The 18,935-nt window shown below is 46.5% G+C and overlaps 1 long non-coding RNA gene across 1 annotated transcript in view; it reads right to left on the reverse strand.

The window, feature by feature from the left end:
* The window catches only part of LOC109312195, a 12,214-nt gene extending 10,596 nt beyond the window's left edge, over positions 1-1,618 (reverse strand). Inside the window, exon 1 of the long non-coding RNA XR_002101729.1 lies at positions 1,605-1,618. This is a non-coding gene — a long non-coding RNA (uncharacterized LOC109312195). The remainder of the gene's footprint in view (positions 1-1,604) is intronic.
* Positions 1,619-18,935: the final 17,317 nt, after the last annotated feature.

An 18,935-nucleotide genomic window follows, 5' to 3' on the forward strand; every position in this document is an offset into this window, starting at 1 on the left:
GGCCTGGAACCGGCTTCCAGGGGAAGTGGTGCAGGCTCCTAGCCTGGGGATTTTTAAAAGGAAGTTAGATGAGCACCTTGCCGAGGTCATCTGACCCCGGTGCTCTTTTCCTGCCAAGGCAGGGGGTCGGACTAGATGATCTACCTAGGTCCCTTCCGACTCTAGCTACTATGAAACTATGAAACTATGGAATACAAGTGAATAGTGTATTTATAGGTTTCCTTTCTTCTCCTGTGGGAAGAACAAAGGAACATGTGAGTGGGAAACCATCCAAGCATGTATTTATTTTGAAATAGCTGAATAGAATGTATTCTTCTATGGACATGATAGTAAAATGTACCTTGAAAAGTTTAATAAAAAAGAGGAACAAAAGATTCTGGATACAAAATGATTCCCTTGGGTTATTTGCCTTTTGGCAAGTTTCTAAAAGGTTGGGAGCTCCTTCAAGTCCCACTGATTTTGATTATAGTATACAAGATGGGACCTTGCCTATCTATATGATTGAATGGGGTTATTGTAACAAGCAGAATCAACTCATTGAATCATTATGCACTTGTACACATGACAAAAATGTCACTTTGTGTGGCTTAATGACATCATGCTGTATACATGCAGAGGTTTGGAGGTTTTAAATGAGTTTGCATCATTGTAAATGAAACTAAACTACATCCGAATGCAGTTTAGTTTGCAACGATGCATGCAGCTATTAGTCAGCTCACCCCTTGGCTGCAGGAGAGGTGGGCAGGCTCCACAGAAAAGAAAGATTGGTCACCTTACTGCCTCTGCCTTCAGCCTGATCCTTTTTTTTTTTTTGGTGGAGCCTGCATGTCTCTCCTGAGGCTGGGGGGTGAGCTGCCGGTGGGCTGAGCAGCCCCTGAGCTGGGGGGCCCCCAGTCCTTCCCTCCACAGTGGCGGCGCCCACCAGGACTGCCTGGGCGGGCTGCTAGCAAACCGGGTGCTGCCCCAGCTTGTAGTCAGAGAAGAGTTGGATAGAGCCAAGTGCTGTTTCCAAGCTGGGTGGCCCAACATAGAGGGAAGGACCAGGGCCACTCAGCCCACTGGCAGCTTGCCACCTGGCTGCGGGCAGGCTCTGCCAAGAAAAAAAAAAAGAATCAGACCCATCACTGTAACAGTGACAGGAACCCCTAAATTGAAATGTTGGGTTTCAATTAAAAACCTACTATTTCAATTTAGGGGGTACAGAATAAAATCCTGAGGACTAAACCCTTCTCATGTGTACAAGCACCCTTAGTTCTCATACAGTTATAATCACTATCCTACTTGAAAACTTCACAGTCACAAATGCATTTAATCTTCACAACCTCCCTTAAGGGTCAGAGAGTAGTTGTCCCATTTTGCAGAGGGAAACAGAGGCACAGTGTAAATTAAGTGACTTGCCCAACATCACACAGTGGATGCATCTACATGTGCAATTAATGTGATGCAATAAACTCTGGCGCAGTTCAAGCCAGAGAAAACTGCTCCTGGGCACAGCATCTACATGTACAGCCAAAATGGAACAAGCCCAGGCTGGTAGAGGACATGGGGGTTCAGCCCTGAGCTCTTGGTGGTGGCACTGGGTGGCAGAGAGGCTCGCTAGAGACAGGGGTCTGGTACCTAGCTGGCTGGGCTTACTGGGCGCAGCTTGCACCCGTGGTAACTGTCTGCATGTGTGTTTTGTTGCAGTTAATTACCCTGCTGTCAGATAGCACTGATGGCAGAGTTAATTAGTTTACTGGGCCCTAATACCAGCACACATGTAAAGTAGCTATTTAGTCTACTCTGCAGTAAAGCACACATGTAGATGTAACCAGTAAGTCTGTGGTTGAGCCAGGAATCAAACTCCACCTCAATTCCCAGTCTAGTAATACAACAACTGGGGTATCACCTGAACTAGGCCTGACAGAGCTGGACACCAGTGATAAGTGAAACCTGGAGCAAATCAGTCATGCAGCCCACAGTCCAATGAGAACCCTACATTTTGCATTTAACTTTGACCCATACACTTAAGTGAAACCCGAAAGGGGAAGGGAAAAGAAGAAAGAGCTGTTTGTGGGCTTTCCTGTTTTAGACATAAAAAACTACCACACACATCTGGGCTGCTATCCTGTACTAAGAGTAGCTGAAAAACATTCAACAAAGTTGGGGGGAAAGGGTTTCCTGAAAAATGTGATTTTTTTCCATTTTTTTATGGGAACAGTGATTAAACTTTCCCCAGGTCCAGGACTACATTTAAGGTCAAAATTATTTGTTCTTTCCCCCACTACAGCCCAGTGATTAGCACATTCACCTCAGCACCAGGGGCACCTATATACTTTCCAGACACGTGCTTCAACATATGCTAATTAGCACATGGCAAAACAGACCCAATTAATAGAGTTTGCTGGACAGTGCTAATTAGCATGCTCCAGCAGTCTCAGCATCACATTTACTGAGTGTCCCCATGCTTCAAAATGGTGGCAGAGTTGCTTTAACTAAAGCTCACTGAACAAGCTTTAGTGAAAGCTCTAGTTAAAGTGCCCCACCGCCATTTTGAAGGGCAGGGCACTGAATACAGGAAACGCTGTGGGCGCTTTAATTAGAGCAGCTCCCGAGAACTGTTCTAATTAAAGCACCCCATCCCTCACCCTGGAGCATACGTAAAGACACCTAGGACACCCAGTTTCAAGTCCATGCTTCAGGCCAGAAAAACGCGTATTGTCCAACTTCACCAAGCCACCAGTTATTACAGATCAGTCTGTATCAGTTACCTCATTATTTATCAAGGCACCATTTACAAAATTGCCTCAAGTTTTATCAGTGCCTTTTATAACAGCACTGGGCTGAGAACAGATCTGTGGAACCCTACTTGATGCATCCACATTAGTCCACGATTGAAAGCTAAGATTTAAGATCTGTCAATAAAACCAGTCTTGATCCACACATCTGGAGATCTCAGCCAACTCTAATGATCACAGTGAAAGAACCAGTTGGTCCCCTCAGTGATTACCTGTATTTCTAGCACTTATTAATTTGAAGTTAGATCTCCCACCCACTTATTATATATCATTTTTTATTGCTGTGCTCACATCCCCCTTAATTGGGATTTTGCTACTTAAGATAGATTTTATTCATGAGCAGTAGTGGACCTGGGGTGGGAGCAGTGGTACAGTCTCACACCCCCCCCCCCCCAATAGTGTAACTCATCTAATGGCAGCTTTAGTTCCCCAAGCCACAGACACCTGGGTCCCCAATGGAGTCCAAAGCGTGGCTGGAGCTCCAAGCTGGTAGGGTACACCAGAGAGGATGAAGCTGGGACCAGGTGAGGAAGGGGGAACCCATCTGCAAGGAAAGCTCCAGGCTACTTTTACCCTACTCTAGCTGGGAGTTTCCAGGAGCAGCTGTACAAGGGGCTAAGCTTGGCAGCAATGGGAGTGGGTGGGGGTCCCTGCTCCCTGTCCTCTCTCTCAGGTTTCCTCCACCAGCCTGGGGGCTCCCATGTAGTTGCTGGTGTTGAACTGGACTATGGATGGTGGAAGCAGTGGATGCCCCCACCCCCACCCCACCTTCCAGCAGCTGCTCCCAGCCTGGGGGGATGTCCTGGTGTACTTGGCAAGGAGCAGGCATAGGAAGTCAGAACTTGCCTGCTGCCATTGCTATCCCTGGCAAAGCCTGGCACCCCATGCAGCTGCTCAAAGCTACTGGCTGGAGTAGAAAAGTAGCAGCCCTAGGGCTTCCCATGCCCCCAGTTTGGTCAGAGACAGCAGCAGTAGTGGGCAGTTCCCCCTTCCTATGCCCAGAGGCAAACTCTGGGCAAGCTCTGTTGGAGAGGAGGAAGAGGGAATGGGAGGAGTGGGAAAATGGTGCTGTGTACCAGAGGGGAGGGATATCCAGAGTGTCTGTGTATGTGGTGGTGGGGAGGGGAGAGAGGTTATACCATCTTTAGGGACTCAAAAAATGCCCTGGCATCTCCTGCTGCAGAGCAGACTGCTCACCGGGAGGGAGTGGGGAGGATGTTATCTCCTGCACCCTCCTTTATGGAAATCTTAGTCTGCTCATGCTCATGAGTCCAGGATTGTTGCTTGTTTAAGAAAGCACTGTCATGATCACTTTCCCCTAAACAGCTAAGTGGTAGTTTAGTGATGACACCAAAATAACATCTAACAACAACTTTCCCTATGTAAACTGGACTTTTTATGTCAATAGTTCTCAGTCTTTTCATATGCAAGGCACTTCTATAACTCTTTTTACTCTAGTGGTACCCAGGGTTGAGACCCACTGTTGTATTGCCTCAGTTTACCTACTTTATCAGCTAAATCTAATGCAGACAGGAGCGCCCCTCCTACCACAGCCATTTCCTGGTCTGGACCACATGTGTCTCCTGGAAACATTGGTGGGAGGGACAGTTTCACCTGACTGCAGCAGTGGTGGCACTCAGCACCAACACTATGGCACCTTTGAAAGGGTATTGTGCAGGGGTGGACAATTCTATCCAGCCTGCAGGATGCCTCAAAAACTTAGCAAATTAATATTTATCTGCCCCTGGCTGCCTGTCATGCAGCCCTTGATGGCTTGCCAAAACTCAGTAAGCAGCCCTCTGCCCAAAATAATTGCTCGCCCCGGTCTTGTAGGAACCATGATTGAGAACTGTTACTTTACACTATAAAAATCATCATCATCAATTTGCAAGTAAGCATTATGGGGGCATGAGATCTGTAACAAGATCCCATTTAAATAAGAAAGTGAGACAGGGAACTCAATGATTAGTAAGTTCCCACATCCAAATTAACTAAATTCTTGGCTCCACTAGCATAACCAAAAAAAGGGAAGAAAACAAAATTGAGCTTTCTGTGAGGCAATCTGTAATTTTGCCTTTTTAAAATGTATACTATTATTTGCAGTCAGGAAACATTCGTCTCATTCTTTATCAAGCACCACCTAATCACTGTATTTTTTCTTCCCTCATTTACAACAACAGTTTTTCTTTTTTTTTTTCTCGGTTCTCTTTATTTAAAATTAAGGAATGGAATAAAAGGTACAGAGTTGGTTTCCAAATTAAGTTCAGATTAAAAATATATATATTTATATATAGCATAAGGAGGGGGTGCCAGTCACGATACAAGAATTTACTGCAGCTCAAAAAGGACTATGGGCTCACTAGACTTGCTAGGTTATAAATTCTATTCAAGCATGGACCTAGTCTTGCCTAAAGGCACAGACAGAAGATCAGCTCCCCATTGTAACTCATGGTGCTTCTCAGGAAGTACCATGAGTTAGAATGATGCCCTGGACCCAACAGATGTTTGCTGCTGCGTCCTGGGGGTTGGAAGATTGAGCTGCTGTTTAGAGTAGCTGCAAGCCTATATCTGCTCTCCCCTAGCAATGCTTCTCCACCCTCTCAGCACTGGTGATGCCTTCAGAATGGGAGGGAGGAAAGGGAGTGGAGGGAGCTCATTCTGAGAGTTGCCCTCCCTGAGGTGGCTCCACTCCACCCACCCCTAGGGTTACCATACGTCTGGATTTTCACAGACATGTCCTCTTTTTGAGCCCTCTGATCTCTGTCCAGGTGGGTTTTTTAAATCTTCCCAAATATCCAGGATTTTACTTCCCTTCTCTGGCAGAAGCAGACAGGGGGCGGGGAAATCAGAGGCAGCAGGGAACACAGATGTACCTGCCTGCAGCTGCAGAGGCACACACAGACCCATGTGATGCTCCCTGCTGCCTCCGATCACCCTCCCACTGTTCCCAAGCTAAATCCCAGACATTTGGTCAGGGTAGAGGGGTCAGGGGATGGGGTTGTAATAGGGAAGGGGGAGTAGAGTGGGGTGGGGGGCTACCTGCTCCTCCAGTGGGGGAAAGGGGCAGGGGAAAGGGAAAGGGTGGGGGGGTAAGAGAGAGGAGGGGAAGAGAGGATCCTCTGAGGGCAGCAGGCAACACAGGGGCTGGTGCCTGTGCTCTCTGCTTGCAGGGGCTGAGCAACCAGGAGACACTGCCTTGGGGGAGCGGAAGAAGGAGGGGAGAGGGAGTCCATGGCCATGCTGCCTGGCCCAGCATGGCAGCCCCATCCCAAGGCCGGAGGTGCTACAGGCCTCCCCTCCTCTTCAGCCCTCTCTGGGGCCCAACATACTCTGCCATCTTCTGCATGAATCAGAGCCACCGCACTCTGATCTGGTCAGGACAGGGGCAGCTGGGGCCCCTCCAGCAGGGATGGTGGGGGCAGGGGGCTGTGGGTCAGGAGTGAGGGGATTATCATGGCCCAGGGGGGTTGGGTATTGAGGTTTGGGCACAGGCAGGACTGGGGTGTGGGGTGGGAATGAGGAGCAGCAGCAGGGCTATAGAGTGCTGTGGCTTGGCAGTGAGGGGCAATAAAATGGGGAGGGGCAGGAACCGGCATGCCACTGCCCTGACACAGTCATATCTGCCCCTCACCCCACCCCACCATGTGACAGGTGTCCTCTTTTTTGGACCTGGAAATATGGTAACCCTAGGGCCACCCCACCCTCCAGCACTGGCTGAAAAAAACCCAGATTGAACTCCCTCTGCTCCTTCCTGAAAACAGCGCTGGGAGCAGGGCTGGGCTGCATCAGCTCAGCTCTGCTCCCAGTGCATGCAGACACAAGTTATTGAAAGAGCTCTGTTTTGAAGCATCTTCATCTGAATGTTCATGCAATGACAGTTCAGATTTTCATGGGATTGGGCCCTTTTAAAATGCTGTGCAGCCATGCACTTGTGTTTGGTTGTGGTTGTAGAGCACTTTCAGGGGTCAGATCAGGCAAAAATTGTCACTTTTGCCTGTGCCTTAAGATTAAATTTTGTCACATTTATCTCATAGCAAAATAGTAGAAAAAGGGACCAAGATAAAACACTCTAGGTTTAATATTTCTTAACCTATTTCTCTGATTCTTTTCAGAGAACTTTGTTTTCTGAAGTCAATAAAAAAATCTAAGCTTGCAAACAACCCCTAGCCAGATTGTACGTCTGATTACAGAGGGTACATAAGAAAAAACTAAAACTCCTGTGTGTTGCAAGTGAGAAATGAACAGATGTTGGTAAAGGCTCATGTCAGGATGGAAAATAAGAATATTTCTTTGGTCCTGAGGCAGAATGTCTAAGGGGAACATTCTTTCCAGCTATCTGCCGCTTATTTAGAAGCCAGTGTCTTAATTTTTGTACCAATTCAGTTAACTTTAAAACAAGAAGGTTGAGATTAGAAGCCAATTTAAATTCAACTAGAATAAGGGGGGAGGAAGGGAGGACAGGTTGGGTGCCCAAAAGCTAAAGGAGTCCAAATTACTTCAGCTAAGTAAAATAAACCTGAACAGTGATAAAAGAGAGTTCATATCCCAGCCCTGCTATGCCAGCTGCAGAAGGTGCTGTTGTACACAGTTCACTTGATTGAGCATTTTAATTCACCAACTCTTCCAACTCAGGCTGTACATAGCTTCAGGGTATAAATTTATGAAAAGCCTGTGCAGTGCACTCAGCCAGACCTCCTGCAGGGCACAGTCATGAAGGGAGAGGATGCTTCCTCTGGGGTGTAATCGGGATTGTGGCAGAACATCACCAGGCAATTACTGGTTTCACCCACAGTAGAAAATGAATCATCATGGAAATTCAAGTCTCCTTCATTTGTACAAGTCAGAACGAATCTACTAGTCAACAAGAACAAGACTCAGAGGCACAAATCAGTGCGACAGACCATGACACCAAGGCTGTGTAAAATGAAAAGATGTGTTGCATATGGTGCTGCAGCAAGAATACAACTCTCCATTGTAAATTTACAGCACTAGTTTGGCAAGAGGCATAACTGGTAGAGTTTGTGCCCAGGACAACTGACTCGTGCCTGAGAAAGTTTGCATCCTGGCACCAAAATGGAGGCTCAAGATTCTCACACTGTGATTCCCAGCAATGCCTACTGAGGATGCATGAAGCACAAATGGGGCAGGACACCACTGTGGGGTAAGGTGCTGCCACCAATGGCCAGGTTAACCCTTCCCTGGCCCTGTGTTACCGCTCAGCTCCATGTTCTTGGGGAACCCTGACACAGGACGCAGACTGTCTGACTCACAAAGAATTCCCTCCCCACCCCCTCCCCCCAGCTTTACCTAAACAAAACTGATTAAGATGCAGTGGGAGACACACCTAAAACCCTCCAGATAAGGGTGGTAAGAGTGAAACAACTGCCATAGGTCTCATTTGCATCCGAGATGGAACCAGGTGACCATTCATTTACATGGGAGATGGAGAACAGAAAGCCCGAAAGAAAGACTGCAGTGAATTCTGGGATCAGCGAAGCAGGGGAGCACTGCATGATGGGGAATCTGTGCTCCAAATGCTGATCAACCCACATTTACACACAGCCAGCTCAGCATTTATCAGACCAGTTCTAATCTGGATTTACAAAGGACCTTTCCCCCACACACATACACACACCTCAGCTAACCAGAACTAAGCGGAAATAAAGTTTAAGAGGCATCTCAGGCCATACATTCCCCCGTCCCACTATGGGAGGCCTATTTAAACTTGATTGGCTAAAACTCGGTTGCCAGGTTAGAGAATGCTGAGGCAAAGAGACTGAGTCGGGGGCTTTGGGCAATGTTTGAACAATGGTAAAGTGTTCATCACAGCATCCAGCCCACTGGAGCCCTGACCACAAGTGTTGTCATACTTTTCCTGGGATGACTGGTGGAAGTCCTCCCCACAGAAGGTTATGAACACACCAGTAATTACCTTAAGTCTGTTAAAAGACCATATTAAGAGCTGGAAAAGTCATGCTAAGCTTAGGCTTGTTCGCAACAAGTAAAAATCCAAAACCCTGATGCTGCAAGCTATCTATCGTTTCTGAAGAAACAATGAAGTATCCCAACCAGTATATTTGCTATCCATAGGAATTTTGAGCTGGTGCCTAAGTGTCTGGTTTCTCCTTAACCTTATGTTTTTCCTGATTATCAATCAGTTTCTTGAGATGTTCCAAACCAGATAACCCCTTGTCAATAGAAAAGACAATTATTTACACTATTAAGAATGCTTTGAAGAAGCTGAACTGAAGGTATAAAAATCTGTAAAAAGCAGCAAAGTGTGTGTGTGCTTCAAGAGGAGAAGTCTCTCTAACACCATCCGCTGTTGTTCTCGAGAAGCCGGAAGAAACAAATCGTCTCCCTTCAAGGATTGTGCTAAGAACTTTACCTGTCAGCATGGGAACCCAAGTGCCTTGGACTGGTGAGATCCCAGCTCTTGCTCTCTCTGTGTTCTCTTTTCTCTCTAAGCATAGATTTCTGAACCTGAACTGTATTAGTTAAGCTTGAGCTAAGTTTCCCCATATACTTAGTGAAATTAGGGTAGTATTGTAATTGTTTGTATTTGTTTTTCCTTTGCATGTCTATTACTATTAGTACCATTATATATTTTTCATATACTTAGCAATAAATAACTTTTATAGTCAAACTGGTAATAACTGGGTAGATTTTTCCTTCTCTACTTCTCCTTCCCCACTTGCTCTGCAGCAACACTTCTTTTACCTAAACTAAAGATCCCTGTGAAGCCCAAAAATACTGTGGGGTCTGCTCATCAACAGGCTAAAGAATGGGACGTGCTGAGTTTGAAACACATCAAGCTTGTACAGGCTGATTAACCCAATTTGGCTCAGACGCGCCTTGATGAACTGAATGCTGCCCCATGAGGGTGTCAGCTGGACACCCTGCTGGATTCAGAGATATTCTGTTTACCTGTGTGCTAGTGTCCAACTGCAGTTTATTGTTGCCCTGATGAACTGATTCTTGGCATATGAGGGTGTCAGCCTGTCCATGCTGATCAACCCGGCCGAGTCAGGCGCGTCACGTTAATTTGTGTGTGTTTGTGTGTGTATGACTGATTTGGTAACTAGAGAAACCCAGCTCCATTGAAACTGAGTCCTGCAAGGTAGCTCCATTGGGGGTGAGGACTTGCAGAAGGGAGATATACAGCTCGTATAAAACCACAAGTAACACAAGCAGCACATCAATAGAATTACAAAGACACCAGAAATGTATCCCTAATAAATTAGTACACTCCAAGGTGATGGGCAAACCTGGTAACATCTGCCACAGTTTTATATGCTAAGTCACAAAGGAAAGCTCTGAGTTCAGCAGCTACAGGGCCAGGGAAGAGTTAAACTACCTGTAGGCAGTGACACCTCCCCTCACAGTAGTGGCATCTCCAATAGAGAGGGAGGGAGGGAATGCTGGAGCCTCAAGCCTCCATGCCTCCACTCCAGCACCTTCCAGCCTCCATTCTGGTGCCCCACTTTACTGAGTGCCTGGTGTTCATGCCCTGTCGTCTGTGCCCTGTCCCTTGATTACATTACCAGGGTTGGCTCTTAGTGCTGCAGCATAGAAAACATCACTCAGGAAGGCCTATTGGATAAATAAAAATAACTGAGGACCAGCATAACATAGGCTCTTACTGACTCAGTCAATGGGATGTTTCTTACTGCAGCAGCAGTCTGCCTATGACATGGGACCCATTTTAAGTCTTTGCTGGTATATATACAGTACACAAAGGGACAAAGTTAAGAGAAACTGTGCTTGCCTGTCCAAGGAAGCCAAAGTGCAGCTCCAGACTGAAGACTGGCCTGTCTGTAACCACTGGTCAGCCATGGTATAAGCATTTTCTAACAAGACGTAAGCACATGGTCTTGTCCCTTGTCAAGTTACATGAGAACGTGCTGAGGTCTTGGATCAGCCATGCCACAGAATACAGAAAAAGCAGTCTGATGTCAGACCACCTAACTATACTTGATGTGCTGTTTGCTTTCACATGCTAGACAGGATTAATCAAGTCTTTTCTCTGAGCTGAAATTTTTCCTAACTAAAATCTGTTACCTTGCTGCTATCATCACTGGTTATATGGGTTTGCTTCAGATGCTTAAAATAGCTGACAGATCACTTTTCTATCATGCAAATTTGACAGGCTTCTAGTGTGCACACACATTATTTCATCTTCATGGCTACCAACCAGAAAGAACAGAATTAGAAAAAAGTTCTGAACTTGTTTAGTATAGAAAGAGCTGTGCACTAAGGTTCTAAAAAAGATAATATCTCCCTCTATGACAAGTGCTTGGAAGAAAGATACAGTGTATATCACCATAGTGACTAGGTAGGTGGCCTACCCCTTTGTCCTCCATCAGCAAACATTTACTCCGTTGTTAAGAGTTATGAACATTGGAGTTCTGGTCCCAGAATTCTAATATTATAAAAGCCTAAGTCTGTCTGTCTGTCTGTCCATAACACTTTATTTGCACTCTGATTGCTCCAAGCGTGGGGGAGCTCAGCCATGATTCTGAAGCTGCACCTAGGACCAGACAGAGGGTGGGGGAACGCTGGCCTCAGCTCCCCCACCCCACTCTCTGCAAGAGGCAGAACAGCGGCAGCATGGGACGTTAGGTGGCAACACTCCATCCTAGCCCCCTCCCACTTGCACCCCCCGTCATTCTTGACAGACAATTGGCTAGTGTAAAATAATCTTCCATGCTTTTTTGTCCGGACTGTACTAAGGTCACTCGATTTCAGGCAAGACATAAAAATTCCCTAAAATTCCCTTCTTTAAAAGGTCCTGCTTGAAGATTAAGAGAAGTACTGTTAGTGTGAGAAGCCAAGGTGGAAGACTATGGCAAAGATAACAAGGATAACTAATGTGGAACTCTGCTGGATGCAAACTGTCAGAGAAAGGGACCCATAAATAAAAGGTTAAAAATAAAAGACTTAATACAAGAATTATGGTAAAAAGCTTGGCCCAAGGTGGTGGCCCTGAAGAACTTGGTATTGGCAACTAGACCTGTGCAAAGCGGCTGGTATTCACTTCGGATTCAGATTTGGCTGATTCAGGGGACAGTGATTCGATTCAGTGATTCAAATCACTGTCCCGAATTGATTCAGATTAATCTGATTTGGAGATTCCACTGCTGCCAAATCAGCCGAATCTCCAAATCACAGAGACCCCATCACCCAACCACTGTCCCAGACCCAGCAATGGCTGCCCCACCTGCCCCAGCTCCCGGCTCTTTGGGAAAAAAAAGCCCTGACCCACCAGCTGCTGCCTGGTGGGGGGCTATCCTGCTGCCCTCCACTGCCCTGCACTACATGGGGGGCTCTGCACAAGCTGCCAGAGCCCCCAAGGCCACGGCAGCAGCCAGTGAGTCCAGGGTTGGGTTTTTTCTTTTTTTTTCTTAAAGGGCTGGAGCTGGGGAGGGTAGGCCAGCCATGGGGAGGGCAGGGTCTGAGACAGCAGGCAGGGGTCAGGGCTGCTCATGGCAGTGCCCCTTGCATGATGTGAGACAGTGGGGGAAAGCAGGGATTCCACCAACACCCCCGGCAGCAGCTGGTGAATGGGGGCTTTTTTGGGGGGGACCTGCAAGCTAGGGCAGACTGTGATGGCTGAGTGGTGAAGGTGTTGGTCTTGAAATCCAACGGGCGCTCTCTGTGCAGGTTTGAATCCTACTTGCAGTGGTGGTTTCTTTCTTTTACGGTTAGGGCTGCTACACTCTGGAATGGACTCCCCAGGGAGGTGGTGCTCCCTCCTACCTTGGGGGTCTTCAAGAGGAGGCTGGAGAGATATTTGGCTGGGGTGTTATGACCCCAGCACTCATTCCTGCCTGGGGTAGGGGGTCAGACCTGATGATCTGTTTAGGTCTCTTCCAACCCTAAGCACTATGAAACTATGAACATAGTATCAGACTAAACTGATTTGGCTCAAACTGGTTTATGCAATGTCTGTCTCAGACCCCTTCCTGGTCTAAGTTAAATCAGAGTCCTCCAGAATCCCAGATGCTTTGCAATGCCAGGCAGGGCTCTGCTGCAGCCCAGCAGGGCTGGCCCCTCTCCTCTACTCCCTGGCTGCAGCTCAGGCAGAGACTGAAGGTACAGGGCATCTGCCTGGCTTCCTCCTGCTCTCCCACACACCCACTCCCTGCTAAGCAAGGATTCCCCCCTCCCCTCTGCCTTACACAGACACCTCACAGCATTAGCTAGCATACCACATGCTGACTACAATGCTGTGGGAGACAGGACAAAGGGAGACAAGGCAGTGTCTGCTTAGGGCTCTTTGGAGCTTATCAAAAGGTAGTTGGTAATGTCCCTCCTTGGAAAAAGCTGTTTAAGAAGAACTTGAACTAATGAAAGATCCTTTTGTTTTGCTGATGGGCTGATAAATGTTCCCCATGTAACTCCCTGCTGTGTAGGTAAATGCTGTGTAAATCCCTGCTGGCTCCCTTGCTGCCCAGTGATGGGGGAGGAGGGGGCCCTTCCTTAAACAGAGCATCCTTCCAGGGCCTGGCCACAACCCCCCTGAGCTCAGCACTGTAGAAGGAAAGGGAGGGTTTCTCTAGCACCCCCCAGCTTCTAGCCTTAGCTACTGCAGGCATGTACCTGCATTTTTTCAGTCCAGAGGGGATGTCTGTTCAGTTATACAGTGATTCAGCCTAAGCAGATTAGACTAACCTGCAACGATTGAATCAATTCAGGCTCATGTTTTGAGGATCTGTCTCTAGCCTGGGTGACCAAAAGGCACCAAGATAAAGGGGGTACAGCCTTGGGGGAGAAGAGGAAAGGTTGGAACAGTATTCAGAGAAGAGTTAGGGGTCAGAGTGGCACTCAAAGATGGGCTGGGGGTCAGGGGTTATGGGCAGGGGGGGCATCAAATTGTTTTGTGAAGTCCTGGTGGTGATGGGATGTGGCTACACCTTCCCCTGCAGTAGTGGTATCTTCCACTGTGGAGGAAAGGAAGACAGCCACTGGGATTTGTGCCCAAGGAATGTATTTTAACAATTGTGCCTCTCATCAGAAGGCAGGATTTAAAATCTTATTTCATGTCTCAAAACAAGTAGTGGAAAAATCCTGCCTCACTGAAATCAGCAGGAATCTTGCCACTGACTTTGAGGGAGCCCTAATTCACACCTAAGTCAAGCCCTGGTAGCTGATAAACTCCCTTTTCCTTGTAACTGTTTCCCATGGAGCCACAGAAGTTGCATCCATGTGCTCTTCTCAGCCTGTCAGACAAAACTGCTTTCATTTGAAACACATCTCACAATAGGTGCTGTCAGGAAACACATGGTATGAGGGTTTGCACCAGAGGTGCCCCATTGAAATGGTTAAAATAAAATGTAGAATATACTGAAGATCTGAAAACTTCAAGGAGCTCTGCCTCTACATAGGAAGTCCCTAGGTGATACCTGTGGTTAAGGACTCCAAGTCCCACTTATAAAGTAGCTCATTGCAGCTCTTTTGTTTTGTCCTTGAACAAAATTTACAAAAAATGCCTACATAGTTAAGGCACCTAAGCCTCATACATTTTAATAAGATACATTCAATGCATTCATACATTCAATATATTTTAATTTAGCAGCATAAGTCAGTTGTAGATTTTTTAATATTTTCCCTTAGTCTTGGATTCATATACACACAATTTCCAGATGTTGGCTGCTATATTTTTATGCATCAGAAAATGTATTTGTTTTTTCCACCTTTGCTGCCTAACTCCTCAGAACTGACCATGCACTCTCAAAGACTATGCACTCTCTTAAATTTACTACAGCACCAATTACATGCTTTTGTTTATTTCTTCCAAAGACCTGAATAGGGATCTTGAACTCATTTTCTCCCAAAATTAAAGTTCCCTCATGGAAATAGCCTTCACTGATCCATATTTTGAATAAAAAAGTAAAAAGCAATCCATTAAAAATCAGCACATAGTATTCCATTTTGGTTGAATGGTTGTTTATTATGAAGTTTCTGATGGCTTTAAAACTGAAACTTGAGTGACTCTCGGATCTTGCTGTCAAGCTGACTATAAGATGCCAAGGTACTTGAAAGTCAAAAATGTAGGTGATCTCTAGTAACAGAGATGTAATGTCACCATACAGTGCAATAATAGCATTCAGTCACTCAAGATCTTTCATTTTTGGAGCTGACCCACATGAGTGTGACATTCATTAGTTCAAACCTGTATTGTGCTGCAGCAGTTCAAAAAAAAGTCTCTGGGAAGAGCATTAAAACTTGCATGAAAGAGTTTTTTCCCCTCAGGCATCTCTTTTCAAGGTCACAAAACCTTGCTCTTATTTTTTTCTGCTGACATGAAAACATTGAGAGATGACATGACAAGAAAACCCACACAGAATCTGGCTCTTTTGATTCTTAAAAACCTTCATCTTCACACAGCACTTCAAATATTATTATTTTTTTTTTATATTTAGCAGTGAACAAGTGAAGTTATCAGTCACAAGTGCTCTGATTTACCTGCTCTAGAAGGTACCTGGAGAAAAGCCTCTTAATTTCTGTTTTGCAGTCTCTGAAGTGGTTTGGCCATCACTGTCCCAAACCTTTTTCCAAATCAGAAGAGAAACACTTATGACATTTGAAAAGTTAAGCCATTTCCTCCCTACTCAGCTTTTTCACCTGTCTCTTTGCCTTTGTTAATTACTTCCAACTATTTACAGAGCCACCCATTGCCTCAGCATATGCGAACTTTGTGATAATTAAAATGAAAAATGCCTCTTTAAATGACTTTAGACCAAATGTACCCTTATTAGAACACCATCAGCCTCAATGGAGTCACACCAGGGATGATCTGGCCCTGACTAATTAAATAAAAACCCCCAGTGTGGCCACGTAAACACTGTATATGTACATTCCTCACTGAATACCCTATAGCAGCGGTTCTCAACTATTTTTGTACCAGAGCCCATTTGTAAACATCAATGGCCAGTCCTGACCCAGTGCCCTTCACTCCAGACCTACTGTCACCTGCCCCCAGACCCCCAGTGTGTGGGGAATGCACATGTGTGTGTGGGGCATGTGTGACCCCAAGCAGCTCTTGCAGGCTGGAGCTCTGTCTGCAAAAGCCACTGTTTCCCATGTTTTTCTTCTTTAAAGGAGAATTCATTTCTAAAATTTGTTGATCCACTTTTAAAGTTTGTTCGCGACCTTTTCACGACCCATGGGTTGAGAAACACTGCCCTATAGGATACACACAGGCATTCACTCTAAGGGCACAGACAGAAGTTACATTTTTCATGCACTGAACCTGCTGAAAGCACGCTACAACCATGCTGTGACACGTGCATGGCTGCCGTGTGCTTTTAAAGTGGCTGATCATGTGACAAATTAATCCTCACCAAATGAGCTATCAGGTGAAAGCACTGCACTGTAGACTCTCTTAGCTTCTGGTCCATGGGATTACTTTGTAGCACAGTCAGAGCTGTCAGCAGGAAAGAGGCAAGGGGGAAGTGAGCTGCTGGCTGCGTTTGCCAGGCCTCAGCTGAAGGGGGAGGATGGTGGATTCAAACCACCACCCCCCCATCTTGTGCCCTCCCCCAGTTCCCCTCTCTAACTCAGGCCAGGCAAACCCCAGCTGGCAGCTCACTCCCCCTCCCCGCTTCCTTCCTGCTGACAGCCCCGGAGCTGGGGAAGGGGGCAGGGCGGTGGGGGGCAGTTCCTCGGCCACAGGCAGGTTCCTTGGGCTCCTGCAGGCAGGCTTGGTCCCCACACCATGAACCCAATAGGCAAACATCTCCTAGGTTGCAGGGGTGTAATTTAACTCATGGTGCTTTACACAAAAGCAGGGACCTGCATTTCTGTCAGTGCCCAATATCAGACCTCTTCCTGGATTTACAGCATTCCCCTGTGTTCTGGATTGCAGTCCCTTGTGTGGTAACCTCCAGGAAAACCACCCTTTTCTATGGCGTGTAACCAAGCACCTCTGTCCCAAGGAAGGTTTCTTAACTCTAATCTAAGATTCAGCTCAGGACAAGACATTAAAACTCATTTTTTAAAGGTAAGAATTCAATTCTTATCATCCTTTCCTGGGGAAGACTACATAACCAATAGTCCATTCATTATAAAAGTACCATTTCATTATATGCGTTGCCTGGGCAAACAGAAAAAATCTGTTCTCTCCATGCAGGTCTTACCACCCCGTCCAAGGGCTAACACTTCCCCTGCCAGTTAGTTCTGGAAAGCACTCCCTGCCTCATCCCATACCATCCCACCCCACCCCTCAATTCTTTCACACCGCTTCCAGGACTTCAAACTGTGTTGAATTCTGAAGAGCAAAATTTAAAAAGGGAGGAAAAAAATCTGTTACTTTCCTGTCCTGAAAAGGGACAAAGGGAGGTGGTGCTTTCCAAGGGAGGTGGTGCTCGCCCCATCCTTGGGAGTCTTCAAGAGGAGACTGGACAGGCATCTGGCTGGGATCACATGACCCCAGGTTTGGTAACCCTTTTCTTGCCTGCCAGGGGCAGGGAGTCGGACTAGATGGCCCACTAACGTGCCTTCCAACCCGAGAATCTATGAATCTATGAATATTTAATATGAGCCATGAGAGTTTCAAAAAGCACAAAGCTGTGCAGAGAAAGAAGTCTCAGCATTAAGAAAGGAGCTGGTCAATCTTTTTTTTCTTTTCTTTTTTTGCAGAGAAGGACATTAATAATAGCATAGAGAAAAACACCGTTTTCAAAAACTTACATTTTCAAATAATTGACTTTCAAAAAAATTTCCTTTTGTTCATTTTAAACCTGCTTCCTAATGTCCCCTAGATCTACTATTTATCATCTCTCTCAATATTAAATCTCCCTTTACTTTCTCCACACTGTTCATTATTTTATAGACCCCATCATCTTTTCTCTAAGAAGTCCTAATCTATTTAGTCTCTCCTGGTACAGAAGCTTCTCTCTACCCCTAATCATATTGTTACCCTCCTCTGTACATCTTCTCTTTCTGTTGTATCCTTCTGGAGATGGAAGGGATCAGAACTGCATGCAGTGTTCAAAGTGTGGGCATATCCAGGTTATTACATCAATACATAAATCACTGTTTTGTTTTCAGTTCCTTAACAATTTGCTATTTGTTTCCTGACTGCTGCTGAACACTAGGACTAGGTACAGGCATCACACATAATCCACACTAAGTGATTGGAAATTGAACCAAACCCATAACTGTACACAAGTTTGAGGTACATAGTCTGGACTACAAATGGCAGAGCCTGGTCTAAGATAGTCCTGAATCAATGTGCGCTCAAACTTATTCAAATTAGGTTAGTCCAGAGCATCAAACTTCTGTACCAATTCCCCTATCAAATAAAGTTAGTTCACTGTCCCCAAACACCTCTGCAGGTCCCCCCTAGCCCCACCCCGCAGGGTTGCGTGCTGGAACTCAGGCCCTGCTCAGCTGCTCTGGCCAAGCACCCAGGCAGCCCTGCCTCCAGGCTTTCACAGAGTAGAGTCAGCACAGTGCCTGACAATGAAAGGGGTGGGAGGTGAAGGGTGCTTGCCCATCCCCTGCAACCCAGTCATGCTCCCTAGGTCTGTGTCTGCTCATAGGGGGCATGGGAGTCCCTGGGTGAGTGTGCAGGAGTCTACCCAGGGATCCCACCATGCCTCCCACGAGCGGGCACAGAGCCAGGGAGCAGACTGCACTGCTACCTCTGCTGCTTGTCTGCAGCTGACATGCCTGTGGTTAATAGAGGACCAGCAGGAGCAGCCAATGGGGTGGCCCATTTGCTGGGCTGCCCTCGGAAGTGCAGGAGCACCCCCAACCTGCTTGCCTCTGCCAGTACAGGCAGCCTGCGTGCCCCTCACCCAAAGGGGTGAATTTATATCAGTAATAATTGTTTTTTAGGGGAGCCTCGCAGGCTGAAGAGAATGGCCTGGTGGGCCAGATGTGGCCCACACACTGTGTTTTGCCCACCCCTGATTTATGTTCTGTTCACTACTGAACTAACCTAGTCTGTTTAGAGAAACCTGTGTAAATTAGTGCAAATCTGCTGCGGGCTTTTTGAATGTCTGTACCTAGCCAGGCTGATGTTTTCACCATCCCAGAACAGGTCAGGTTTTAAATCCTCTCCACTTGAAAGTCAGTTTAAGCAGCCATGAGGAAAGCGGACTCATGTCCTTCCACTCCCCTGGATCCCGATGTAGGTGCCCCTGGGAT

The sequence above is a fragment of the Crocodylus porosus genome, unplaced genomic scaffold, assembly GCF_001723895.1.
Source record: "Crocodylus porosus isolate Cpor-Errol unplaced genomic scaffold, CroPor_comp1, whole genome shotgun sequence".
Lineage (NCBI taxonomy): Eukaryota > Metazoa > Chordata > Crocodylia > Crocodylidae > Crocodylus > Crocodylus porosus.